General features: G+C 34.8%; 1 non-coding gene across 1 annotated transcript; it reads left to right on the forward strand.

Moving 5' to 3' along the window:
• The first annotated feature begins 2,531 nt into the window (after positions 1 to 2,531).
• LOC122890712 lies at positions 2,532 to 2,638 on the forward strand. The gene has a single exon (XR_006381157.1). It is a non-coding gene; the product is annotated as a U6 spliceosomal RNA (small nuclear RNA).
• Positions 2,639 to 11,805: the final 9,167 nt, after the last annotated feature.

Raw genomic sequence — 11,805 nt, forward strand, 5'->3', positions numbered from 1 at the left:
ATTTTTTCTCTAAAGGCATTAATGATTTTACTTATCAGATTTATATGTACAACTTATTAGAAATTATTTTTTCCATATGACTATCCAATTTACCCAACATTATTTATTGAATCCCACAGTCTTAGATGAAGGTATATGTGCCTCATTTTTACACTCTCTTCTGTTCATTGGTATCTCTGTCTAGCATTTTGCCTTGTTTTTTCTTGATTATCTATATTTTGTATAGATTTTTTTCATGTTTGTGTGGCTACTGATTATCATTCTGAGCATGGCTGAAGTACAGGGATATTTCTGCCTTATATGAGATTCTTATAATGAACAATCTTTGGTTTGGGGCTTCCTAGAGACAGCTAAGACCTTCTTTAACGCTACACTAAGTTTGAAATTCTAACTCAATCAACCTCGCTCTCTCATTTCACGGTGGCAGAATCATCTCACCCACACCTGCTCTTACTCCTCCCTCTCTTACCATGAACAATTCCTGCAGCGCACGCGTGCGCTTGCACACACACACACACACATATTGGCATCATATTTGGCAATATGTATATTGGCAACTTATTTCCGGAGAAATCAAACTGAGGGAGTTGATTATATAAAACTTGAAATTCATCCTTAATGTGATCCCAGTTCTTCCAATATTATAAATACCAGTACGCCTATCAATTATTAGCAAATCAGATTTTAAAGTGAATTTGGTGAATTCATTGCTGCTTATAAGCAACTGAAAATTAAATCTACTAATATTTTCAAGAAAAAAATCTCATTTGGAAATTAGTATCTGACCTCTTAGGACTGGCCATATAGCCACTTGCAGGAGGTAATTCCAAATATAAGCCTCTAACTGTACACTTATTACGATTCCATCATGCCTCAAAATAATGTACATTTAAATAATTTGTTGGTGTTAACATAACTCATAGAAGGAAGAATTTTTACATATGTGTGGTAAATAAGGTAGGAAATACTCCCAAATATTTTGGAAACTGTTGTTGCTTAAAAGGAGAAGTTCTTGTACTTGTAGTGGAAATAATCTAAAGCAGCATTTCCCAAACAAAAAAATGTCAGCTTATGAACAAATAAGAACTTTTTTCACCAAAGATTAAATATACTAGAAGACATATAACTTAATTCTTCAAGCCTTGTAGCTTTCTTCTAAGGTCTTTGTAAATTCCAATCAATTGAATTTTATTGCACCTATTCATTGTCACCTTCTTTAACCATTGCAACCATTCTCTTATTAACAATGATCAGTGTTGTAAAAGCAAATACCATTAGGCTTTGCATTTTAAAGACTAAAAGTAAATTAAAAAAAACAAACACTTGAAACTGTGCTTTTCTTAAATCCTTAGTTCTCTGGAAATCTTTATATTGTCATAGGGACTAACCCCTAATGAAAATAACATTCCAGGAGCAATGAATCTGAGAAGGGAAGAAATATATTTTGGTATTTTTTGAAAATGTGATGTGTCTCTAAAAATCAAAGATTTAAACATATTCTTCCACTACATAATAAAAAAAAATGAGATACTCAGGGAGATCATGTAATTTCAGGGAGATCATGTAATCTTCAGAGATCTAGAACACTCAGAAAGTCATGAGATTGTGCCCCATATCAGCCTCCACAGTGAGCTTGGAGTCGCTCAAGAATCTTTCCCCCGCTCTCTACCTCACCCCAACTCTTTCTCTCTCTCTAAAAATAAATAAATAAGTCTTAAAAAAGAATGTTCTTTCTCAGAGCATGGCCAAATCCATCTGCACCAGAACTCTTCTTAAATATGATAAGAAGAGAAAAATCTTCCGAAATAAATCTATATAAAATAGTGAGCCACATTAGTATTAACTTTTCAATTTACCCTGCTTTTTTGCTCTACGTTTTATATGCTATGCTTTGTTTGTTTATTTTTTGTCTCCAGCCACTAGAATATAAGTTCTATTGTGACAGGAAAACTGTTTTATTCCATTTAAAAAATTTCCAGCTCCAAAATAGAGTCTAGTACACTGTATGTAATCTCAGACATCTTAAAATATAGGTATCCAGTTTTGAGCTTAAAATAATAGTTGTCCCCAAGCAATTTGATGTCTTTTATAAGTGTGGAGTTGCACTGTTCTCCCAAGCTTTAAAATTGAATTTTTGTAACTCTGTGTAAAGAGGCCCGAGGCTGGAGGAAAATTTGAAAGAATAAGATATTGGGAGAAAACTTCTTAAGTGTTTCTAAAACTAAGTTTCAGTAACTCCGCTGGCCCACTATTTTTTTTTCCTTCTCAAAATCTGCCATTTTTGTCTGCATACACCGAACCTGTGCTGTCTTTGTGGTTCTGTCTGTAAGTACACATCTTTTCCACTATTTTTTTCTCTTCAATATTCCCGGATGCTTCTTCCTCCTTCCCTGCACTCATAGCTCTGTTCTTATTTATATTTTACAGAAATAGGCATGACTCTTCCATGAATGGCGGTGCCATTCATTTCATTATTATATGTTTCTTTTAACCTGTTACATCCTTTACCCTGGGAATCAAAAGAAAGGACCGTGCTCACTTTGGAAGCACATACACTAAAATAGGAACGATACAGAGAAGATTAGCACATTCTCTGTGCAAGTAGGACATGTAAGTTTGTAACACATTCCATACTTTTCAAACAAGCATATGAAAAGATGTTTAACATCATACCTCACTAAAGAATCGCAAATTAAAACAACAATAAGTTTGTTTCAACTACATGTACATTAAAATTACTAAAATCTAAAACACTGACAACATCAAATGCTGACCTGGATGTGGAGTAACAGAGAAAATACAACATTCATGCTGGTGGGAATGCAAAATGGTACAACTACTTTGGAAGACTGTTTAGCAGTTTTTAACAAAAATAAATATATTCCTACCATATGATCCAGCAATCATACTCGTTGGTATTTACCTAAATGAGTAGAAAACTTATGTCCACACAAAAACCTGAGCATAGATGTTTACAGTATTTCTATTTATAATTTCCAAAACTTGGAAACAACAGAGATATCCTTCAGTAAGTGAACGGGTAAATAAACGGTGGTCCATCTAGACAATGGAGTATCGTTCAATACTAAAAAGAAATGAGTTTTCAAACAATAAAGAGGCTTGGAAGAACCTTTTACTAAGTGAAAGAAGACAATCTGAGAAGGCTATATACTACATATCAACTATATGGAATTCTGGAAGAAGCAAAACTATGGAGATAGTAAAATATCAGTGGGTGTCAGCATACAGTGAAAGGAAAGGATAATAGGTGGAACAGAGGATTTAGGGCAATGAAACTACTATTTATATTACTACAATGTTTGATACATGTCATTATACATTTATCAAAATCCATAAAACATATAACACAAAGAGTGAACCCTACTGTAAACAATGGAGTTTGAGTGATAATGACACATTAGTGTTTGTTTATTGCTTGTAACCAAATACAGCTCTCTGGTGTGGGGTGTTGATGGTGGGGTAGGCTGAGTGTGTAGGGCAAGGAGGTATACAGGAATCCTGTGCTTTCCATTCAGTGTTACTGTTAAGATAAAACTTCTCTGAAAATCAAGTCTTTATTTTTTTTTTTAAAGAAAGTACAGAGAAAGAAATTTCCTTTTTTAAATTTTTTAGGTATTTATTTTTTATTATGTTCAGTTAGCCAACATATAGTGCATCCTGATGCACTATATGCATATTGATGGAGTAGTCAACAATTCATTAGTTGTATATAACACCCAGTACTCTTCACAACACATGTCCACGTTAATACTCATCATCCAGTTAGCCGGTCCCCCCAACCCCCTTCCTTCTGTAGCTCTCAATTTGTTTTCCTGATTCCAGAATCTCTCAGGGTTTGATTTCTTCCCATTCAATTTTCCTTCCCCTCCTTGCCATCCTCCACACTATTCCTTATATTCCACATATGAGTGAAACCACATGATAATTGTCTTTCTCTGCTTGACTTATTTCACTTAGCATAATCCCCTCCATTTGGACTTGAACCAAACACAATTTGGTAATGGCCCCTTTAAATAATTACTTTGTCTAAAGAAACCCCAGATTTATTTAACTTAAGGTAGTCTGTGATTAAAATAGAAGAAGTATATTTTTAAAGGAATAATTTGTGTATTTAACATAACTAGACAGATAACCGAGACTGAACAACTGTGCAGTTGTTATCCCAGCAATTAGACAACCAAAATAAATAAAAGGCATCCAAATGGGAGTGCCTGGGCCTCTGTCATTAAGCATCTGCCATCAGCTCAAGTCATGATCCCAGGGTCCTGGATCAAGCCCCATATCCAGTTTCCTGTTTGGTGGGGAGCCTGCTTCTCCCTCTTCCTCTGCCTGCCACTCCCCCTGCTTGTGCTCTCTCTTTATCTCTGTCAAATAAATAAATAAATAAAATCTTTTAAAAAAGGCATTTAAATCAGCTAGGAAGAACTCAAACTTTCTGCAGATGACATGATACTGTATGTAGAAAACCCAAAAAACTCTACCAAAAAATTGCTAGAACTGATACAGGAATTCAGCAAAACTGCAGGATATAAAATCAATGCACAGAAGTCTGTTGCATATCTATACACCAATAATTAAGTAATGGAAAGTAAGTAATCAATTAATTAATTAAGTAATGGAAAGAAAGAAATCAAGGAACCAATCCCATTTGCAACTGTGCCAAAAATCATAGGATACCTAGGAATAAACCTAGCCTCTATCCTGAAAACTATGGAACACTAATGAAAGAAATTGAGGATGACATAAAGAAATGGAAAAACATTCCATGCTCATGGATTGGAAGAAAAATATTGTTAAAATGTCTGTACTATCCAAAGCAATCTATACATTCAATGCAATCTCATCAAAATAACACTACCGTTTTTCACAGACCTACAACAAACACTTCTAAAATTTCTATAGAACCACGAAAGACTCCAAATAGCCAAAGCAATCCTGAAAAAGAGAAGCAAAGCCAGAGGTATCATAATTCTAGACTTAAAGCTGTATTTCAATGCTGGAATCATCAAGACAATATGGCACTGCAACAAAAACAGACACATAGATCAACAGAACAGAATAGAGCCCAGAAAGGTACTTCAACTATATTGTTAATTAATCTTTGATGAAGGGAGAAAGAATATCCAATTGAAAAAAAAAACAGTCTCTTCAACAAATGTTGTTGAGAGAATTTGGCAGCAACATGAAGAAGAATATAACTGGGATGAAATTTTCTTACACTATAAATAAAAATAAATTCAAAATGGATGAAAGATCTAAATTTGAGACAGGAATCCATTAAAATCCTAAAGGAGAACACAGGCAGATATCTCTTTGACCTCAGCCACAGCAACTTCTTGATAAACACATTTCCAAAGACAAGGGAAGCAAAAGCAAACATACACTATTGGGACTTCACCAAGATAAAAGTTTCTGCACAGTGAAAGAAACAATAAAACTAAAAGGCAACTACAGAATGGGAAAAGATATTTTCAAATGACATATCAGATAAAGGGCTAGTATCAAAAATGTATAAAGAGCTTTTCCAACTCAACAACTCAAAAATAAAAATCCAGTTAAGAAATGGGCAAAAGACATGAACAGACATTTCTTCAAAGAAGACATAAAATGGCTAACAGGCACATGAAAAAATGTTCACCATCTGTCATAATCAGGGAAATATAAATCAAAACCATGATGAGATAACCTCACATCAGTCAGAATAGCTAAAGCTAAAAGCACAAGAAATGACAGATATTGATGAGTATGTGGCGAAAAGGGAAACCTCTTACACTGTTGGTAGGAATAAACTGGTGCAGCCACTCTGGCAAACAGTATGGAGGTTCCTCAAAAAGTTAAAAATGGAACTACCCCATGACCCAACAATTGCACCCCTAGGTATTTATCCAAAACATACAAAAATGGTGATTCTAAGGGGCACATACACCCAATGATTATAGCAGCATTATCAAGAAGAGCCAGATTATGGAAAGCCAAGGGGCACATACACCCAATGATTATAGCAGCATTATCAAAAAGAATCAGATTATGGAAAGAGTTCAAATATCCATCTACTGATGAATGGGTAAAGAATGAATCATTAAACACTATATCAAAAACTAATAATGTACTATATGTTGGCTAACTGAACATAATAATAATTTTAAAAAGAAGAAGTTATATAGATAGATAGATAGATAATGGAATTATAATTAATCATGAAAAAGAATGAAATTTGCCATTTAGAATGACATGGATGGAGTTAGAGAGTATTATGCTAAGCAAAATAAGTCAGAGAAAGACAAATACCATATTATTTCAATCATATGTAGAATATAAGGAAAAAAATGTATGAACAGAGGGAAAAAAAAGAGAGACAAGCAAACCAAGAAACCAACTTTTAGCTATAAAGAACAAATTGATGGTTACTGGAAAGAAAGTGGATGGGGGGATGGAGATTAAGGAGGCTACTTGTGATGAGCACTGGTCTATGGAAGTGTTGAAGCACTATATTGTATACCTGAAACTAATATAACACTGTATGTTAACTAAATGCAATTTAAATAAAAACTTAAGAAAAAAAGCTTTAAAAAATAAAATAAACAATCAAACATGTAGTTAACCAGAATGTGGAAGAAAGACTGGCAGTTTCTTATAAAACTATGGACTCTGAAAAACAGTCTGAGGGGTTTGAAGTGGCGGGGGGGTAGGAGGTTGGGGTACCAGGTGGTGGGTATTATAGAGGCCACGGCTTGCATGGAGCACTGGGTGTGGTGAAAAAATAATGAATACTGTTTTTCTGAAAATAAATAAATTGGAAAAAAAATACTAAAAAAAAAAAAACAAAACAAAACCTAAATGTAGATTTACCATAAAATCCAGCAACCACACTCAGGTGTTTACCCAAGTGTCTTGATCCATCTGGGCTGCTATAGATTGTCCAGCTTATAAGCAACAAATATTTATTTCTTTTAAGTCAGAAACCTGGAAGATGAGGGTGCCAGTGTGATCAGGTTCTGTTGAAGGTCTTTTTCTGTGTTACAGATTGCCAACTTCTCAGTATGTCCTCACATGGTGAGAGAGGCTAAGGAGCAATGTAGGATTACTTTTATAAAAGTGTTAATTCCTTTCATGCTCTCATGATCCAGTCACCTCCCAGAAGTTCTATCTTTTAATACCATCACATTAACCTTTAAGGTTCCAACATATAAGTCTGGGAAAAATACAAACATTCAGACCCTAGCACCCAAGTGTTGAAAACTTATATCCACACAGAAACCTGCACATGACCATTTATAATAGCTTTATTCATAAAGCTTCTAAAAAACTAGAAGCAATGAAGATGTCCTTCAATAAGTGAACAGATAAGCAAACTGTAGTACATCCACACAAAAGAATATTATTCAGGGACAAAGAGAAATGAACTATCAAACCATGAAAAGACATGGAAGGATCTTAAATGTATATTGCTAAATGAAAGAAGTCAGTTTGAAATGACTGTATATACTGAATGATTCCAATTACATGACATTCTGGAAAAGGCAAAAGTATAGTGATAATAAAAAAGATCAGTGTTTGCCAGGGGCTTGGGAGAAAGGGATGAAAATTGAGTACATGAAGTATAGTTGTGTGTTTTGTTTTGTTTTTTAGGGTGATAAAACTGTTCTGTGTTACATAATTTTGGATGGATAAAGTTATGATTTTGTCAAAACCCATAGAAACTTATAGCACAAAGAGTAAAGCTTAATGTATGAAAGTTTTAAAAGTATCATTTAGAATGTTAGGTTTCAGGATGGGATGAATTCTTTGTTGACAAGAGAATTGAACTATTTTATTAATGTATGAACTTCACTGAAAGGGGTGGGGTAAAATGTTGCTAATCTAAGTAATTTTGGAAATAAATAGATTTGGTAGAGATTAAAGGCAAAGGAAATGATATAAAGCACTGTACTCTAGTTTATGAAGTTATTTCCCAAGGGGGTCCAGGTTAATAGTTATGGTGCCACTATTCATGAATACTGGAATTGAGCAATTAAGTAAGTAAATGTCAAGCAGTTGAAAGGAGGTTTCTCACTGGTAAAGAGTGGGTGTACAGATAAGCAGGGTTAGAAGGTTCGAATAATCTACATGGTAATAGATTAGAATTAGGGAAATCAATATGGGCTCCTGATTACCTTAATCTAGATAAATGGTTAAACAGACACAGAGATTTGTATATACATATATAGTTTCTTCCTCTGTCAACTGAGAAGGCCTAGAAACAACAATATTCCAGTAGCAACAAATATAGATATTGGTTTCTAGTAACATTCTCTAAGGAAAGGAAACAGGGTGAAACATACTGTGGAAAATTTGCACCTGCCACCATTAAGTTTGACATAGATTCTGTGAACCAAATACTTTACAAGTAATCAATGTATAGTATTTTATTGTCATTCATAATTAAAAGTGAAAATTCCACTCAATGTATAAACTAGAGCAATAGATTTTAATGTAACAGAGTACATACAAAAAGTTAATTTATATTTTTTCAGATTACACATTTTAACTTATCTTTCATAATTACCAGTCGTCAATTTTTGTATAGAATCAAAGAATAATATTTATAATTATCTGAAAAGGATATCGAAATGCAAATATCTTCTATGCTTTCCATTTACATAACTAAATGAGGTGAAGTTTCCTTCACATATCATTCCTATATTTCAAACCAACACAATATATTGCAAGAGTTTAGAATGTGAAACATTCTAAGAATGTTATAAGATATAAGATATATGATTTTATTTTATTAAGCCAGATGTTGAATTGTTTGTAAAAATGTAAAACAAGGGTGCTTTTTTTATTCCATTTATTTTTATTTTAGAAAATACAGTTACTTTTTATAAAAATGTGTTATATATCAACATGTGGTGAAACACATTAAAACACAGCCACTTTCATATTTTCAAAATATCTATTTAATGTATGAGAAAGCAACTGATTTCTGTACATTGATTTTACATCCTGTAACATTACTGAATTGCTATATAAGTTCTAGTAATTTGGGGGTGGAGACTTTTGAGTTTTCCGTATAAAGTACCATGTCATCTGAGAAGAGAGAGAGTTTAGACTTTTTCTTTGCCAGTATGAATATATTTTATTTATTTTTGTTGTCTGATTGCTGTTACTAGGACTCTAGTATTATATTGAACAATGGTGGTGAGAGTGGGCATCCTCGTTGTGTTCCTGATCTCAGTGAGTAGGCTCTCAGCTTTTCCCCATTGAGGATATTTTCCATGGGTTTTTCATAGATGGATTTTATGAAGTTGAGGAATGTTCCCTCTATCCTTATACTCTGAAGAGTTTTAATCAGGAATGGATGCTGTATCTTGTCAAATGCTTTTTCTGCATCAATTGAGAGGACCATGTTTTTCTTGTCCCTTCTCTTATTTATGAATTCTATCACATTGATTGATTTGTGAATGTTGAACCATCCTTGCATCCCAGGGATAAATCCCACATGGTGATGGTGGATAATCTTTTTAATGTATTGTTGGATCCTATTAGCTAGGATCTTGTTGAGAATCTCGGCATCCATATTCATGAGGGATATTGGTCTGAAATTCTCCTTTTTGGTGGGGTCTTTCCCTGGTTTGGGGATCAAAGTAATGCTGGCTTCATAGAAAGAGTCTGGAAGTTTTCCTTCTGTTTCTACTTTTTGAGACAGCTTCAGGAGAATAGGTATTTGGAAGGGGAGGTGAACCATGAGAGACTATGGACTCTGAAAAACAATCTGAGAGTTTGAAGGGGTGGGGGGGTGGGAGGTTGGGGTACCAGGTGGTGGGTATTATAGAGGGCACGGATTGCATGGAGCACTGGGTGTGGTGCAAAAATAATGAATACTGTTATGCTGGAAAAAAAATAAATTAAGAAAAAAAAAAAGGAGAATAGGTATTATTTCTTCTTTGAGTGCTCGGTAGAATTCCCCAGGGAATACGTCAGGTCCTGGACTCTTATTTTTGGGGAGGGAAATTAGAGGATTGATTCCATTTACAATGGCACCAGAAACTATAAGATACCTTGGAATAAGCCTAACCAAAGAGGTAAAGGATCTATAGTCAAAGAACTACAGAACAGTCATGAAAGAAACTGAAGAAGATACAAAAAGTTGGGAAAACATCTATGCTCATGGTTCTGAGGAATAAACACTGTTAAAATGTTTATACTGCCCAGAGAAATCTATATTTTCAATGCCATCCTGATCAAAATAACATTGTCATTTTTCAAAGTGCTGGGACAAACAATCCTAAAATTTGTATGGAACCAGGAAAGACCCTGAATTTCCAATGAAATACTGAAAAAGAAAAACAAAGCTAAAGGAATCATGTTGCCTGATTTCAAGCTTTACTACAAACCTGTGATCACCTGGACACCATGATATTGGTGCAAAAACAGACACATAGACCAATGGAGCAGAGTACAGAGTCCAGATATGGACCCTCAATTCTATGGCCAAATAATCTCCGACAAAGCAGGAAAAAATACACAGTGGAAAAAAGACTGTCTCTTCAGTAAATCATACTGGAAAAATTGAACAGCTATGTATAGAAGAATGAAACTTGACCATTCTCTTACACCATATACAAAGAAAACTCAAAATGGATGAAAGACCTCAATGTGGGACAGGAATCCATCAAAATCCTAGAGAAGCACTTAGGTGGTAACCTCTTTGACATCGGCTCAGAAACTTCTTTCAAGACACATTTCCAAAGGCAAGGGAAACAAAAGCAAAAATAAACTTTTGGGACTTCATCAAGATAAAAGGCTTCTGCACAGCAAAGGAAACAGTCAACAAAACAAAGAAGCAACCCATGGAATGGGAAAACGACACTACAGACAAAGAGCTGATATCCAATATCTATAAAGAACTTCTCAAACTCAATACCCAAAAAACAAATAATCAAAAAATGGGCAGAAGACATGAACAGACACTTCTCCTATGAAGACATACAAATGGCAAGCAGACACATGAAAAAATGTTCATCATCTTTAGCCATCAGGAAAATTAAAATCAAAACCACATTGAGATACCACCTTACACCAGTTAAAATGGCCAAAATTAATAAGGCAAGAAACAACAAATATTGGAGAGGATGTGGAGAAGGGGAACCCTCTTACACTATTAGTGAGAATGCAAGTTGGTGCAGCCACTTCGGAAAACTGTATGGAGGTTCCTCAAAAATTTAAAGATAGAGCTACCCTATGACCCTGCCATTGCACTACAGGGCATTTACCCCAAAGATACAGATGCAGTGAAAAGAATGGCCATATATACCCCAATGTTCATAGTCGCAATGTCCACAAGAGCCAAACTGTGGATAGAGCTGAGACGCCCTTCAACAGATGAATAGATAAAGAAGATGTGGTCCACATATTCAATGGGATATTACTCAGCCATCAGAAATTATGAATACCCTACTTTTACATCAACGTGGAAGGGACTGGAGGAGATTAAGCTGAGTGAAGTAAGTCAAGCAGAGAGAGTCAATTATCACCTGGTTTCACTTACTTGTGGAACATAAGGAATAACTTGGAGGACATTAGAAGAAGGAAATGAAAAATGAAGGGGGGTGGGAATTGGAGGGAGAAATAAACCATGAGAGACTGTGGACTCAGAGAAACAAACTGAGGGGTTTAGAGGGGACAGAGTAGGGGGATGGGTGAGCCTGGTGGTGGGTGTTAAGGAGGGCACATATTACATGGAGCACTGGGTGTTATACGTAAACAATGAATCTTGGAACACTACATCAAAAACTATTGAGG

This window comes from Neovison vison, chromosome 11 (assembly GCF_020171115.1).
Source record: "Neovison vison isolate M4711 chromosome 11, ASM_NN_V1, whole genome shotgun sequence".
NCBI lineage: Eukaryota > Metazoa > Chordata > Mammalia > Carnivora > Mustelidae > Neogale > Neogale vison.